This window comes from Peromyscus californicus, unplaced genomic scaffold (assembly GCF_007827085.1).
Source record: "Peromyscus californicus insignis strain IS unplaced genomic scaffold, ASM782708v3 Scaffold_23__1_contigs__length_62951481, whole genome shotgun sequence".
In the NCBI taxonomy this organism is placed as follows: Eukaryota; Metazoa; Chordata; class Mammalia; order Rodentia; family Cricetidae; genus Peromyscus; species Peromyscus californicus.
In genome coordinates, this window is record NW_026294534.1 from 29,242,367 (window position 1) to 29,258,538 (window position 16,172).

Sequence of the window (16,172 nt, forward strand, 5' to 3'; positions counted from 1 at the left end):
TTCACAATGGAGGCAAGTCAGGGCAGGACCTTAAAGTCAGAACCTTGCCATCAGGAAGGGAAGCAAAGACTAGAGAGGAGCATGATTTTCTGGCTTGCTCAGCTGTCTTTCTTATGTACCTGCCCTGAGCCCTCTCATATCAATGAGAAACCTAGTAAATATGCCACAGATATGCCTCTAGGTCACGCTGATGGAGGCGAATCCTCAGTCGATGTTCCCTCTTGTTAAGTATTTCAAACTGGCAGCTAAAGCAAACAATGACAGATGGGCACTGTGTTAGCTGCTGCCAGCCTGCCTCAGTGGTGGTAGTTACTTCATCACCTGCTGCCAGGTGCGGTGCATTTTCGCCATCAGCTAACAGCTGCATACTTCCATACGGAACACACGCACCCCTAAAAGTATCCGTCTGTCACATTCTCCCTTTACCCTCTTCTTGCTCTCTTGCCTGGATCTCTCTGTCTGTTTGCTTTTCTCATGTCCCCGCTCTGAGATGGCCTTTTGTCTTCCCTGCTCCCCAGTAACCCTCTTACTCTGGAACTGTTGCATGTGGCATGATCTCTTAGTGGCATACCTTGACAAGGTCCACCAAAGGTACCCAGTTGGCCACTTTTTCTTTTCACACTGCCCCTGAGGAGGGTTGTCATCTGGAAATGATAACACTCTTTAGCCATGTGAAAGTTGTGGGTAGACTATTACTAAAAAACCTAACACTTGCCTCTTAGGACTCTTAGTCTCATACTGGGTTGCCTCGCCAAGGGTTTGTGCCTAGTTGTGTTGTATCTTGCTATGCTGTGTCCCACTGATATTCCTGGGAGGCCTTTTTTTTCTGAAGGGAAATGGAAGAGGAGTGGATCTGGGTGGAGATAGAAGGTAGGGGGGTGACTGGGAGGGGTGGAGGGAGGGGAAACTGTGGTTGGGATGTACTGTATGAGAGAAGAATAAGTAATGTTTTAAAAAAGTTGAAAAAATATATGATTCACACAAGAAATATGTGGGCAAAGCACCATAGAAAACAATACAACTATCTTTTAATTAAAAACAAGAAAATACTCTTTTTTTCATTCTTAGCCCTTATGAAAGGTGTATGATGGAATCCAAGAGTCTTTTTGATTTGCATTTTCCTGACAGCTAAGGATGTTGAACATTTCTTTAAGTGTTTCTTGGCCACTTGAAATTCTTCTGTTGAGAATTCTCTGTTTAAATCAGTACCCCATTTTTAATTGGACTATTTAGGGTTTTTTTCATATCTAGTTTCTTGTGTTCTTTATATATCTTTGAAATTAGCCCTCTGTTGGATGCTGGGTTGGTGAAGAAATTTCCCATTATGTATCCCTTAATATCAATTCATCTATAAAAAGACACAGAATAACAGAACGGATACATTAACAGGATCCATCCTTCTGCTGCATACAAGAAACACATCTCAACCTCAAAGACAGATATTACCTCAGAGTAAAGGGTTGGGAAAAGAAACTTTCCAATCAAATGGACTTAAGAAACAAGCTGATGTAGCTATCCTAATATCTAACAAAATAGACTTCAAACTAAAATCAATCAAAAGAGATAAAGAAGGGCACTTAATATTCAGCACAGGAAAAATCCATCAAGAGGAAGTCTCAATTCTGAACATTTGTGCTCGGAGATTAACACTATTAAACTTCACAGTAGAAAAGATGCCTTGAATGCAAGACCCCACCAATCAAAGGCTCATACTTGTAAAGATACAAATTGATGTGAAGAAAGTTAGCCTGAACTGAGAAAGCATCTGAATAGCTTCCCTGTTCCTTGAAAGCAACTCTGTTGGGATGTTTCTTCAGACTCAGTACTGAGCAGCTGACGTAGCTCTGATCCAAAGAAGCCAAGCTCAAATCATGACCTGGCAGCAGAACATGACAATGTCATACCCTTGGTACTAGTTTTGAAGGCAAAAAAGTTAAAAGATTGACAGAGTTATGGATAGAAGCCGACACAAGGCAATGTATCTCAAGGTTGGAGTCCAGGCAAGGAAGCCCTGAGAGGCCATTGAGTCATTTTCTGAAGGTGAACCCTAATTCCCAATGGAGACTCTAGGATTAGAGATGCCAGGGACATTGTTGCAGGCATGGAACAGAGATGGTCCAAGAGAGAACCCATGTGTATGATAGGCAGCTGAGCTGTGAGGCTGTGGCAACCTAAGCCATTTGGAGCCAATTTCATCATTGAGTGAAAAAAGAAACAAAACAGAAAGGAAAGTACATGACCGCTCCTAGGTATGGTGGAGGAGAAAGTTTATTATAGATAAAAAGGAGAGTGTAGGTAGAGGCAGGGACATCTGGGAGAGTCCAGAGTGGACATGACCAGACTGAGCTAGACCATGTGGAAGATGGGGAGGAGAAGAGATAGAGGGTAGGGTATGCCAACCATACCTAATTCCATTTTTTTTTTAACAGTAACCAGTGTCCAAATTTTTCAGTTCCTAGTCTTACAAACTGTAAATTGTGTGTGGGTGGTCTACTTTTAATTATGTATTAAAGCCTGTTAACATCTAATTAGCTACCTACTAGCAGAGGTTTTTGTTGCTGTTTGCATGCTTCATACCTACTTAAAATGAATAACATGATAGTATCAACTAAGAAGTAACTGAGTGTCCACAGTATTACTAATATATTAAGTACAATTGTTCTATTAACATGATAATAGCAGGGTAACAAATTTTCTGTTTGAGAATCTTTCTTGGGAGTATTGGTAATTATGTTATGCCTAATGCAACAAAACTACTAACAATTTTACAATAGATAACTAAATGGAAAATTGCCAATTAGATCTTATAGTATGTACATATTTTATTTGTTACTGGCTATTATTCAACATTATGCTTGCAATAATTGTCAGCATTCTTGTACTTGCACAAAATTATCCCTTCTTTAAGTGCATGGTTTAGTTAGAAAGAGAATAATGCACTTGCATAAAAATTCTCAAACAAATGTCATTTATTTTTGTTTTAGACGCAAAATTTCCAAAGGCCATGTAGCCATGAAAATGACCCTGGGAAGCTTATATGGCATAATACTTTATTACATTCATCAAAGAACTGCTACTGTGTTTAATATGACACCATGTTTTAAAGACAAATTTGTAGCAAAATGACATATTTTTAGTCTATAATCTTTGGTACGTAACTTACATGAGTCATATATTAACATTAGCTAAAATACACAATATGCATGGCTTTAGTTATTAAGTGTAAGAATAATATCTTGCTTTTCTACAATCAGAACACAGTATATAAACATCATTTTGTCAACTGACAGCAATGTGCCCAGTTTTCCTTAGTTTCCAGTAACACTGCCAGGGAAGAATATCTTGGGTTATAAACTAAATTGCAGTGAAAGTGAGAAATATACATACATCATGTAAAATGTCTTCTGTGGTGATGACACGATAGTTTTAGGAATCAATAGCAATAAAAATGGAAGCTTTTATAAATTTGTGGATATAAACATCATGTTCTTAATCAACAAATGTACCAATGAATAAATAAAAATGGAAATTAGAAAATACAGATGAAAGAAAAGAAAAATATAACATGTTAAAATTCATAAACATTCCACTTAAAGAACTGGGAGAAAAAAGAACAAATTGACCCTGAACATCAAACAACGAAAAAGTAATACATACGACAGAAAGGTTAGTTTAAATAAAAAATAGTAGAGAAATACCCCAAATCAATGAAATGAAGTATTGATTCCTTGACACATACTGAACTAAATGGAAGGGTGAGGTAGAAAGACAGGGTCAACTAACTGAAATCAGAAATGAATTTGGGACGGTAACACTGATTTCACAGAAATTAAGAAGCTAAAAGTTGTTACAGGGGAGTATCGTGAACAACTGGGCATCAATACCTGAGATAGGTGGCAAAAATGACCGATCCCTAGAAACATAAAAGCTACACACAGAGGAAGAAGGCCACTGCAAGAGCAGCCCACAGGAAGTACGTGAGGGGTTCCTGCATCTTAATTACCTTTGTTTTATATCTAAACTTATTCTCACTGCATCTCTCAATTGAGTTTTAAATAGTGGGCAAAAGTCTGCAAATACGTCCCAATGTGACCACCTTCCTTGCAAAGCCTTCTCTTATTTCTACAGAGCAAAACTCTTGATCTTCAGAGCAAACGCTCCATTAAATTTTCTCCAAGTCCTGCTGTCCCTGCAGATGAGATGGACTCAGCCTTCTTCCTCTGCAGGCTGAGCAGACCTGGTGACTTCTGTGATATTTCCGATGCCCGAAGGCATTCTAATTTCATGATGCTTCTTGCTCTGAGTTTCTGACCCAATTATCTGCTAGTGTTAAACTCGGGGGGTGTTACATTTTTCTTTCTGACATTTCTCCAAATGTAGAGACTAGGGCTATAAGTGTATAAAATACAATACAAACAAAATAAGCAAAACTTATTTTTGTCCAAGGGCTTTACTCTTAGGCTCTTTTGGAAAACAGAAAGGATTTATTTGAAAATCAATATAAAATTTAACATGTCCTGAGAAATCCTTATGTTACTCTATTATGTCTATAAGCCTCTGTGCTTATCATCAATTCTCAGGAGGAATACGAAACAAAGCAAAACCAACACATACATACCAAAATTCTAAAGTAGTTTTCTGTAGCTAAAGTTTTCCTGTGTCCCACCTGGTCCATGGTCAGGGCAAATCTCTCTTACCTGCTGCTCCTGCAGCTGAGGTAACTTTACATCTTGCTTCTCATGGCATCGGCTGGCAGCGTCCTTACTCAGGCTTCCCCTTCCCAGAAGTCTCCTTGTCTGTTTGTCCTGTCTATACTATACTTACTGCCTGGCTACTGGCCAATCAGCATTTTATTTATCAATCAAATCAGAACAACACACATTCACAGCATACAGAAAGACATCCCCAGCAGATTTCTATAGGGTAGTTCTCCATTTTGTCTTAGACTTTACAGTACTTTGTCCTGAGACCTTCATATTCCTACCCAGAAGTCCCTGAGGGGTCTTCTCTGAATGTATGAAATCTAAGGATTTCTGGTGGTTCTGGGTTGTAGCATATTACCTGTGAGTTACCCTCAGAAGTGTGCTCTGAGATTCAGTAATGGATCCAGAGAGCAGCAAGCTCCTGATACAAAATTCATTGGTTTCAGGAGTCATACAACTCCTGAAAAATGTATCGTTCATATGTAGTCCAGCCCAGTTTCACAAGTGTTTGAACTGCACTTCCATAGATGGATCTGACTCACAACATTTTCTGTCCAATATGCTACTACTGAATATTGCTTGCAAACAACCACAGTTATCTTAGATATAATTGAACACTTTCTTGTTATATGATAACACTTATGTTCATAATTCAAATACACACACACACACACATTCACACATGCACACACATACCATCTTGCAGTACTTCACTTACCCTTATAATGGAATTATTCGTATGTGGTGGTGATCATATAGTATGCTATCAATTTATTTATTTTTATAGGTAGGCATCTGCTGAGCTCATTTGAACTGGGATAGTGAAAACAGAAACAGTCTTTAAAAGTTTGGCCTGTATAATGATATCTCTCTCTCTCTCTCTCTCTCTCTCTCTCTCTCTCTCTGTGTGTGTGTGTGTGTGTGTGTGTGTGTGTGTGTGTGTGTGTGTGTGTGTGTGTGTCTTTAAATACAAGTGGAAGAGAATGATGAAGGGGCAAAGCCTGTATGCCAAACTTATCAGACTGAGGATTGATACTGACAGTTCTTTTACCATCACCATCAATAAAGTACTGGCATTTTGCCCTTCAGACTTTTTGTTTTTAAAATATAAATGTGGAGCTCAGTGATTAAGAGCTCTTGCAGAGGACTCAGGTTCTATTTCCAGAACCCATATTAGTGAGTTCCAATAGATCTGACACCCTCTTCTGGCCTCTGTAGGCACTTAGGAGCTTGTGTGTGGAGCACACAGCCACACTCATTGTCAAATAAATAAATATTTAAAATACCAAATTTTGTTGACTTATGGTCTCATGTATTATGATGTTTAATTGGCATTGTAACTTGATTGCATTACAATCACTAGCAGACAAACTTTTGAGTCTGCCCGTGAAGGTGCTTCTAGACAGATTTACTCAAGATACAACTCAATTAGAATATGGTCAGTACCATGCCATGGAGTGAGTTCCCCTGGAGTGAATAAAAAAGAATGTGGAATACCAAATCAATATTAGCTTCCTCTATATCATGACCCTCAGGCTTGTGCCACCCTGCCTTCCCTGTGTGATAGATGGCACCCTCAAACCGAGAGCCCCCGCCCCCATCACTCCCTTCTTTGAGTTGCTTTTGGCAGATATTTCATCACAGTCAGGAGCCATATAACTAATACATATAAATATCCATCTCTTGGTGGGAGGTGAAGGATGGTCGTGGCCTGGTGGTTCCTGGTCAACCTGAAATTGACTAATGCCAACTTGACACTTGTGCTGGAGGTTAGAGCATGCCCTATTAACAGAGTAGTGGAGCCTTCGTTAACAAACTTTTGACATTATTAAGCACTGTGTCTTATCTTAACCCATCACAGTTTCAAGAAAGAGTTCCTTGAGAAGCAGTGTGGAGAAAAGCAGCCCCAAGGTCAGCAGCAGGAGGGAACTTTAAAAATGTATGAAAGTTCTATGATGAAATACGGAAATGCTTTGCTTTGTAGTCTAATAAAGAAATAAACAAGTACAGTGAATGGTACTATCCTCAATAAAAAACAAACAAATAAAACCCAAACCTGCTCTACCTGATGTACACAATCTTCCAAGTGAAACATTAACTGTTACTGTTGGTGACATACCTAAGTAGATTGCATTACTTTGTGAAAACAATGCAATGTTAACCTATGTAAAAGTGAAAACTGAAATAAGAACTTGTAAAAACTGTAGGTTGGAAGGACACATGATGCAATGTGATCATCACTGGCCAGCAATTCTTTGCTTAAATAGCAGTTACTCAAATCTACCTCATTCTGCAAATGATTTGGTCAGTGTTAAGAGCTTTGACAGGAAGACAGGTTGCTTTCTATTTGCAGTTACGTTTATTTTGTTTCATTGTTTATTGTTGCTTGGAGGTTTTTGTTATTGTTGTTTCAAGGACCATTTTCTACCAATTTTTTTGGTGGGGCTGGGGTTTTATAGAACAAATGTTCAGGGACACAGATACTTCCAAACAGTTTTTTTTTCCAATGCTAAACTCCTTTCCCACTGTGACTGGGAATGGAGACTGTGGTCTCCTGCATGCTGGCTCCAAAGACAAACTGGTGGTAGAAGTAGGTATTTCCATAATGTCTTCAGTAATGAAAAACAAAAGCACAGTATCATGATAGGAAAAAAAATGAAAAGCTCTGCTTGCCTCCTTACTGACTATTTAAGTCCAGAATTCATTTGGTCATATAATTTGATATTATATGTACCATTATCTCATAAAAATTATTTCTAAAATGCTTAATATTGAAAAAGCATAAACTTTCTATTTAATATGAAACAGAGATTATATGTGACTACAATTTTCACAAAATACTTTATGTGTGTCTGAATATGCTATGCGTTAGAGTTAAAAACATACATTATGTGTATATATTTAATAATCTAGTATGAATATTTCTAAAATATATAATATATTATGTAGAAACTGTTTATTATAGCAACAATTTAGCTAAAGTGATTTTTAAAAATTAAACTATGCAGTATACTGTTGAGAGGTATATACCATAAAATTATATTAGTGCAAATCAGGCAACTGATTGATATTAGCCTCCATAAGTGGGCTTATATCATAAAATTTATTTTCTTTTTACCCTAAAAGTGGGAACTATTAAATTTTTGTTTTATAGAATAATTTCAATTTATTAAAAAGTCTAAAATGTACTCCACTATGCAAGTATGGTTTTATTCATTTTATTTTTAATTATATGCATGAGGGGGATATGTGTATATGAATGCAGGTGTCCTCTGATGAATCAAACACATTGGAGCTAGAGTTACAGGGAGTTTGATCTACGAGACAGGTGCTGGGAACTGAACTCAGCTACTCTGCAAGAGCACTATGTGCTCTTAACAGCTGAAACATCTTCTTCGGTTCTTTAAAAAAATGTTTTTGAATACTCAATAGTATTTTTTAACAATACAAGGCTTTTGAAACAAGGTTATGAAAGACTAATGAAAAATGTATTAAATTCCCAGAACTTCTTACATCACACATGGTTTTTTTTGTTTGTTTGCTTTCACGTTGCTAAAAACTAGCTTTGCAATCAAGGAAAAAAAAATCCAGAGAGATAATAAATGTCACCTGGAAGAGCTGTCATATTCCTCCTCGGTTTCCCAAGTCTAATTTAGGATGTGTCACAATCAGGTAATATAGGAATCCTACACACTTCAAGTAAGCAGAAATATACTTTGATTAGTGGCATTCTACCTATCTATATTTATTTGAAAGGTTAAATTTTAGATGAGTAGAACAGATGTGCATTGTTGTATGATGACAAGAGGATTAAACTACTTTAATATAAAATTTCGATAAGTAAGCTATTATAAGTTTCGATAAGTAAGCTATTACAAAGAGAAATGTACTAAAAATTGTCCCCAATACCTATTTTGTGATAGGAAAACCCAAACTTTTAGAAAGGGGTTTTTATTCTTGTAATTGTTACTGCTTTCCAAATAGAACATCTAAGTGAATTAGCTGAAAGCCATAGGCTCAAGATTGCCTGAGTAAAGGAAAATTATATTATTCTGTATGATAAATATTTTGGAGAAATGTGCAGAGAATATAATGAAGAAAGTTATGTTTCTCATTAATTTTTATATAAAATTTCAATGTCTTAAAAAGTCTAAAACATACTCCAATATGCAAATGTAGTTCTATTTTGTTTCATTTTAATTATATGTGTATATATGTGGAGGGCTGTGAACATATAAATGCAGGTGTCCTCTGATGAATCAGACCCCACTGGAGCTGGAGTTTCAGGCAGTTTGACCTACCAGATCAACTGGGCCCTTGTCTTCAGAGTACAAGGCTCAGGAAAATTCCAAATTTTTCAAACAAAATATTCAATATTTGAAACAGGTAATTTCTTTCATATATATGTAATATTTATATGTATATTTCAGACCTATTATACTTGAGATTATTTTCCTTTTCTGGCATCATAATGCAAGAAGAATAATCCTAACACTGTGTCCTGAGAAGCTTGGCCTGTAGAAGTACAGAATTTAAAACAGTCATCTCCATTTTATATTATATATTGAAAAATATTTAATTGACTGCAGTTATCATGGGTGAATTCCTATATACAAATACCAATGTTTCATCTAAAGTCAATTACGTGTTTTAATTGAGAATGATTGAATTCAGCCTGTGACTGATATTTCTTTTGTTTTGTTTTTTTTGTTTTTTTGAAACAGGGTTTCTCTGTGCAGTTTTGGTGCCTGTCCTGGAACTCACTCTGTAGACCAGGCTAGCCTCAAAATCAGAGATCTGCCTGGCTCTGCCTCCTGAGTGCTGGGATGAGAGGTATGTGCTACCACTGCCTGGCTCTGTGACTGATTTCTGATAATCCATTTTCATACCACAACTAAATTTCTACGATGCATTCACAGGTTTGAACACATAGACTCTTTTCTGAACAATGAGGGATCACTGGTCTGTTGCCAGGAGCTGTTTGCTGCTCTCTGATCACCTCTCTGCATAGCAATGTACGACTGAGAGACCTCAGCACAAGAACTACCTCCCCCTCATCTAGATAAACAATTTTCCTGCGTCCATAGTGGCTTAATGCATGCGCCCCTCATAGCAAAGGAATTCGTTGAAAAGAAAATGCCTTTCTTTGGAAGTTTTAAATTACAACTTTAATTTAAAAATATGTAGATGAAGAAAGAATCACTAAGCTTTAAAATAGCTTCTAGGTTCAAACACTATTCTAACTTTACTTTCACACAATCTTTAAAAATCAACAGTTTTGCATTTTTAATATAATCACATTAATCCCACGAGATTGACTTTACTTCAACTCTTGTTCCATTTGTTATTTTACTATAATAACATTTAGGTCCGTTTCATTGTTTATTCATCTTAACAGATCCGTATCAAAAGGAAAACAGGTTTTAAAAAAAGAGAAAAGAAAAAGAAAAAGACATCCTTTAACATGACATGAATCACACTTGATGCTCTCAAGAATTTTATTAAGGCAAAAATTCAGGGTTAACTGTGACTTTCTGATAGAATACGATAACACTATCATTTGAGACTCCTTTTTCTGATATGAAAGCTCTTCATTCTCATTAGAATATCATTTTTCCTGAGAGAGACATTCCATACTGAAATAGAATTCTTGTAAGTGTTCGGGAATTTCTTACCCTTACACTCAAATAAGTACAGTTTTCCACATGTGACCAGGAGACAAAGTCAACAGCTGTCTTGGTGTGTGTCAAAAGAGGGCCACTGGGTCTGCGGAAGACAGAAAGTCAGGATGGAAGTGTTGCCATCAGGCTGTGGTTTGGAAGTCAGGTGTTGATTAAAAACTGAAGTGCACATTTGCATTTGATTTTGATTCCCCCTTTCAGAGCATGTTTTGATAACCTTAAGGCTCAAGAAGTACACTGCAGCAGAATGCTATGAACATGTGAAATGAGATTTTTATGGCTTGAAATCTTAAGTCTCTTTATTTTTACTGTGTTCATCATTATCAGAATATTCATCACCCCAACCATCTCTTCCGTATTGTCTCATTGAACTTACTACGTTATGATATATGTTTATTCATTTTTACATTGCTTATGATCTGCCTTTGCCCACCATCATAGAAATACCAACTTTCAGTCCTGTCTATTCTTTGATAAGTATATTTTTAATAATTTCCACAATTGTATCTGATGTCCAGGTAGTCAACGTGATATATTAAATAAATGACCAAGTATATGCACTAAAAATTTAAAAAGCACTAGAAATTGGTTACTTAATTTCTTTAAACATAGCATTTTTGTGTGTGTATAAAACCAGGAGTAATTAGGTTTACTCTAACTTATTTTTTTTAATTGATATATGTAATATTTGCTAAATGCATGTCTTTTGTTCAAAGTCTTGGAAAATAGTTTATCAAGTAAAACCATTCTGAAGAGATTAGACAACTTTCATAACTGATATAACTTCATTTTGCATTACATGATAGAACATAATTTATCAGGTGCTTGAAAACTTGTCATCTCGATTCCTCATTCCCTCTATTTCAGTACTTTGCTTCGATGCCACACTTCCTCATTAGAGTAAAAGGAAATTGTGTGTAACATATGAAAATGTGCAACTCTAAGCTCATTCAAGTGCCACCGATGTGTCTGAAATAAGCCCCTTGGTTTGTAATTCAAGGAATTAAGTGCCACTGTCCACTGGCGTGAATGCCAAATCCTATCACTGCTCATCTAGAGCAGATCTGACATAACCAATGGATCACTCCAGATCCCTTGACATGTAGTCCTCAAGTCACTCTTTCCTGAAGAGCTCTTGGAATCATTCTTCAGAGTGCTCCATTGTTGATAGCTCCAGGCTGCTGACATGAGAGCATGAAAAGTAGTTCCATGTTTGCTATAACCTGCTTCAAGCCCTCAGTTAGTTTAGGAGTAGCTAAGTCATCCCAGACACTCAAAGCAGCAAGGCAATTAGAATCTTACGTTTTGATTGTAATTTTCTCCCCTCTCTAAATTGTCAAATCCATTTTATAGGTGAGAATTTTAATTCAAGATGGACAGGGGGTTACAATAAAAACATGCAACTTTAGAGTATGAAAGACAAAACATAGAAGGAAAAGTACTTGGTTTTAACATTTTACTTTGGTGTTTAAAGATTACGCATTCATTGATCTTTCTGTTAACATTTCCCTTTTATTTTGATTGAAAACAGATTCTCGTCTCATACAATATAACCTGAGCACATTCTGCCTTCTCTCCGTTACTCCCAGGTGCCCCTCACCTCCTCTCTCTCCCTCAGATACACCCCTCCCCTCTCTCCCAGATACACCCCTCCCTTTTCCTTCAGAAAAGAGCAGTCCTCCAAGAGGTGGGATCCAAATAGGACAAAACAAAGTGCAGTAAGTCAAGGCAAGCATCCTCAGGTGGAGGCTGAACAAGGCAACCCGGCTGGACGAAAAGAGTCCCAAGAACAGGCGAAGAAGTCAGAGACAGATGTGCTCTTTCTGTTAGGAGTCTCACATGTAATCTCCTAATATCTTGTCTTCTATATTTATAAACAGTTAATAGATGAGAGAAATTTTAATAAAATTTGTAAAATTTAATAAAATTAAAGTTAAATATTAAACTAAATGCATGAAATAAAACCATTTTCTTGTAACACTTTTCTTCACTTCAGAATAAGTATTTAAGCAATAATAAATCTTTGAACTTAATATGAAAAAATATATATGGAGTAATGGTAAATTTACTTTACTTAAATAAACTGCTGTGACACTGCTTTTTATTCTTTCTTTGGGGATTATTTATTAATTTTTGGCACAAGGGATTGATTGAATCCCAAACCTAGAAAATGTTAGACAAGTGAATTCCCACTGGGCTATATTCCCAAATCCTTTCAAGTCTCTCTCTCTCTCTCTCTCTCTCTCTCTCTCTCTCTCTCTCTCTCTCTCTCTCTCTCTGTGTGTGTGTGTGTGTGTGTGTGTGTGTGTGTGTGTGTGTGTGTGTGTGAAGTCAAGGTTTCACCCTACTTCCCAGACTGGCACTGAGAATTTTCTGTAGCGCTGGCTAGCCTTGAACCCACAATTCTCCCTCTTATCCTCCTGAACTACCCTGTGTATACCATATGTCAAGGGTATCTCTTTAACTGTTTGATTATTATGTGATGTATCTGTTAATTTATACTTTCAACTTCAAGTGATTCCTGCGTTGAGTTGAAATAATTTTCTTACTTGACTATATTTAATTTTTTAAAATATCAACATTAAATCATTTAGCAGCAAGACCTATTTGTGATTATGAAACCTATTTTCATGGCAACTAATTGGGAGGGAAAGAATAATGTCAAAATACATCTTCCTTTTAAAAGTTTGTCCCATGGACTGAAAAGATAGTTACTTTTGACTGGTGATTGGGGGATACTTACTAGACTTCTAAGGTTCACAAGGGTGATGTTTTCTGTAGCAACTTTTTTTTAGCAGGATGGCAATGATCTGAAATGTAACAGTAGAATTATCTGGCTAAGTATCCTTACCCAACTTCCATTTTCCAATATCCCCAAGTGAAATTATACATATGGATACACATTAAGGTTGCAGTCCACCGTGTCTGGACAGCTCTCTGGGCTCCGTGCAAAATGGAAGATTCCTTTTCCAGTAGGACTTCCTCCAGACCTGGATATTGTCTCTAGGATTGGAGGCCTGACCCTATCTGGAAGCTGTCCCTAAGCCTGAATGCCTAACCTATCTCAAGGGAGGCCTTTGACACAGATTCCTGCAGACACTCTCGCCCTGCTGCCCATGTGATAATTCAGTTTTGTGCTCCCAGCTGTGTGGTAGGACAATGTTGCCAAACGCAAATTAATTAGGTGATGCCGGGGATGCTGTTCCCATCCTCTATATCTTCCCTCACTCTGGAATAAAAGTGAGCTGTTACATTGAAGCAGTCTCCTTGAAAGTTATTTCCATGGTACTCACAAGCCCTCTAAACTCTGTTGCCTGCTTCTGCTTCCTCCTCCCTCGTGGACTAGCTGCCAAAGATGCCAAGGAAGAGGGAGACCCACATGCCTATTCAATGCAACTTCTTACAAAGTCTTGAGGTCTGAGTTTTAGCCATTTGCCACTTAGTGAAAATGTCTGTGGAAGCCTGCCCACTCCAACTCTACACTCTGGATCCCTTCAGAACTCAGCCACCATTGCGTCTTCTTTGAGTTGCTGATTTGTAGCCTTATACTATCCTTTGCAATAAATGAGCAACAGTTTAGGTGGGATGCTTTCCTGAACCACCCTAACAAATTACTGAAGCTAGGGAAGGGTCAAAGGACCTTCTGATTTGGAGCCCTTCCAGTCAAAAGTTGTGGGTAATCTGAGTTCTGCCTGTGGGAGGGAGGTGTTGTAGGAGTGAGCTCTTGTCCTATGTGGTCTGAGCTCACAACAGTGCCACAGTTGAATTGAATTGTAAGATAAACCAGCTGGTGCAAGATGGTTGGTTGCTACAGAAAGAAAAATAAAAGATCCCCCATGCATCTTGTTTCGTAAGCAATAGTGTGAACAGAGAGAAAACTGCTCATTTTTCTCTCCCTTCTTCTCTCTCCCTCCCTCTCTCTTTCTCCCTCTCAAACCTCTTTTTTTCAGGAGAAAAGTGTGTATCAATCCAGACATTACTATATTACAGTGGTTTGCTGGCAAATAGCCTGAGGATTTGAAAGGAAAAAATATGCAAACAAACATTTGGAACCATTCAAATCATTTTGAAGGTTAAGTGCAGCCAAGGAGCATATATTATCCTCAGTCTAAAAGCAATCCTTTGTGTTCTACTTAGAAGTAACATTTGAAAGATGTGGCTAGGTATAGATGTTCTATTTTTGTTTTAAGTATTTGGACCAGTTTATAAGAATAAAGGAGAAATGAAGGTTATCACTGTTTTCAAAAAAGACTTTAAGTGGATACTAACTTATTTTTGTAATCGATAAAGAACAATGTTACTCTCAAAGGATTATAGAAATGAATTGTCCATATGGTTACATAGTAACAATATTCCTCTCTTTTTTTTCAAACTGTACTGATTTTTTACTGAATATAATGAAAGAAAGAAGATATGAAACCTAAAATGGAGAATCCTTATTAGCTTGAGTTTCTCTTTACTGTGGTGTTTGGGGCTGTTGTTTAATAGATACATAAACATATAGATGTTTGTATACACAACAAACTTTTCTAATTTTACACCAAGTACAAACCATTAGAATTTCAGAACAGGTAAACTATTTGCTAATTTCATGGTAAGTGAATTAATCTTATTGTTAAATCATTTTAAGATTCTTAGATCACTGGGTGTGAGTTTCAGAGGAAAACTATAGTGAAGAATTTTATCAAGTGTACATATTAAACTTAATTTTGTCAAAGCACATATATTCATGGAAGTGATATTTATTGGACAACACATTATTGGAAAGGTCTCTGTTCAAGGCCAATATTCCCCCAAACTGTTTTTTTTTTTTTTTTTTTGTTCAGGAAGATAAATGAAATGATAGCACCTGAGTTCAGGTTTTCTTTGTTTGACTATCACATTTAATCATGGTTACACAGTAGCACCGAAATCAGGACAAAATACAAGAATTACAAGAGAGATCTTAAATAATATGGGCTCATTGCATGCTTTGTAAGGATTCATTTCTGAGAAAAGAATTCCCATTGCCAAAATTTTGCTGTGTTTTCACTCAAAAGAAATAGACCCCGCCCAAACTAAACAAAAGAATACAATAGACTTATTTTTGAATAGATATGTTAACTACAGTTCATAGGAAGGAGTCCCTTTAAATAGAAAAATGTTTTGTTTGTTTTTTTTTTTTTACATAAAGCAAGATAAAGTACAAAAGCACAGCTTTTGTAATTTTGGTAATTTTGCAATTGTACAAACATATTGCATAGTATGTATAAGAAAATAGTTCCATTTTTCATATATCTATATATACAAGAAAACATTTACATGAAAGTTACAAAACAAAGTAAATGAGTAGTGGACCTGATTTAAAGAACTATAGAAATAAAGAAACAAACTCCAAGTTGTGGATCTCCACTGTTAGTAAATGTCCTTGCACATCTTTAACCCTGTTTGGCTTTTACTTACAAATAGTCAAACAAAATTTTTTTTTTAAGACGGGAGATCAAGAAAGAATCACAGTTCATTGTACCTCACACCCTTCAGTGTTTGTCCTTACTATCCGAAAGACTGACCCACATCAATTAACACTTAAAAAAATAGCCCTCCTGTTCTAGAAGTACTTCAAATTAATTATTATTTTCCAGAGATATTTTTTGGCAAGCAATGAAATTTTAAACCCAACTAAGTTAACCCATCCTGAGGCCGTTTTGGGTGTAGTCTTTATATCCTGGTTTTAAGAATACTGAGGCATTCATTACATGTATATAAAAATATGCAGAGCACACTACTGAAGTCTTCTTTCTAAAACTAA

At 36.6% G+C, this 16,172-nt stretch overlaps 1 long non-coding RNA gene across 1 annotated transcript in view; it reads left to right on the forward strand.

Annotated features, from left to right (window-relative positions):
* Positions 1-15,401, forward strand: part of LOC128119047 (uncharacterized) — a 47,542-nt gene extending 32,141 nt beyond the window's left edge. Inside the window, exons 4-5 of the long non-coding RNA XR_008221431.1 lie at positions 9,428-9,536; positions 11,974-15,401. This is a non-coding gene — a long non-coding RNA (uncharacterized LOC128119047). The remainder of the gene's footprint in view (positions 1-9,427; positions 9,537-11,973) is intronic.
* The last annotated feature ends 771 nt before the right edge of the window (positions 15,402-16,172 follow it).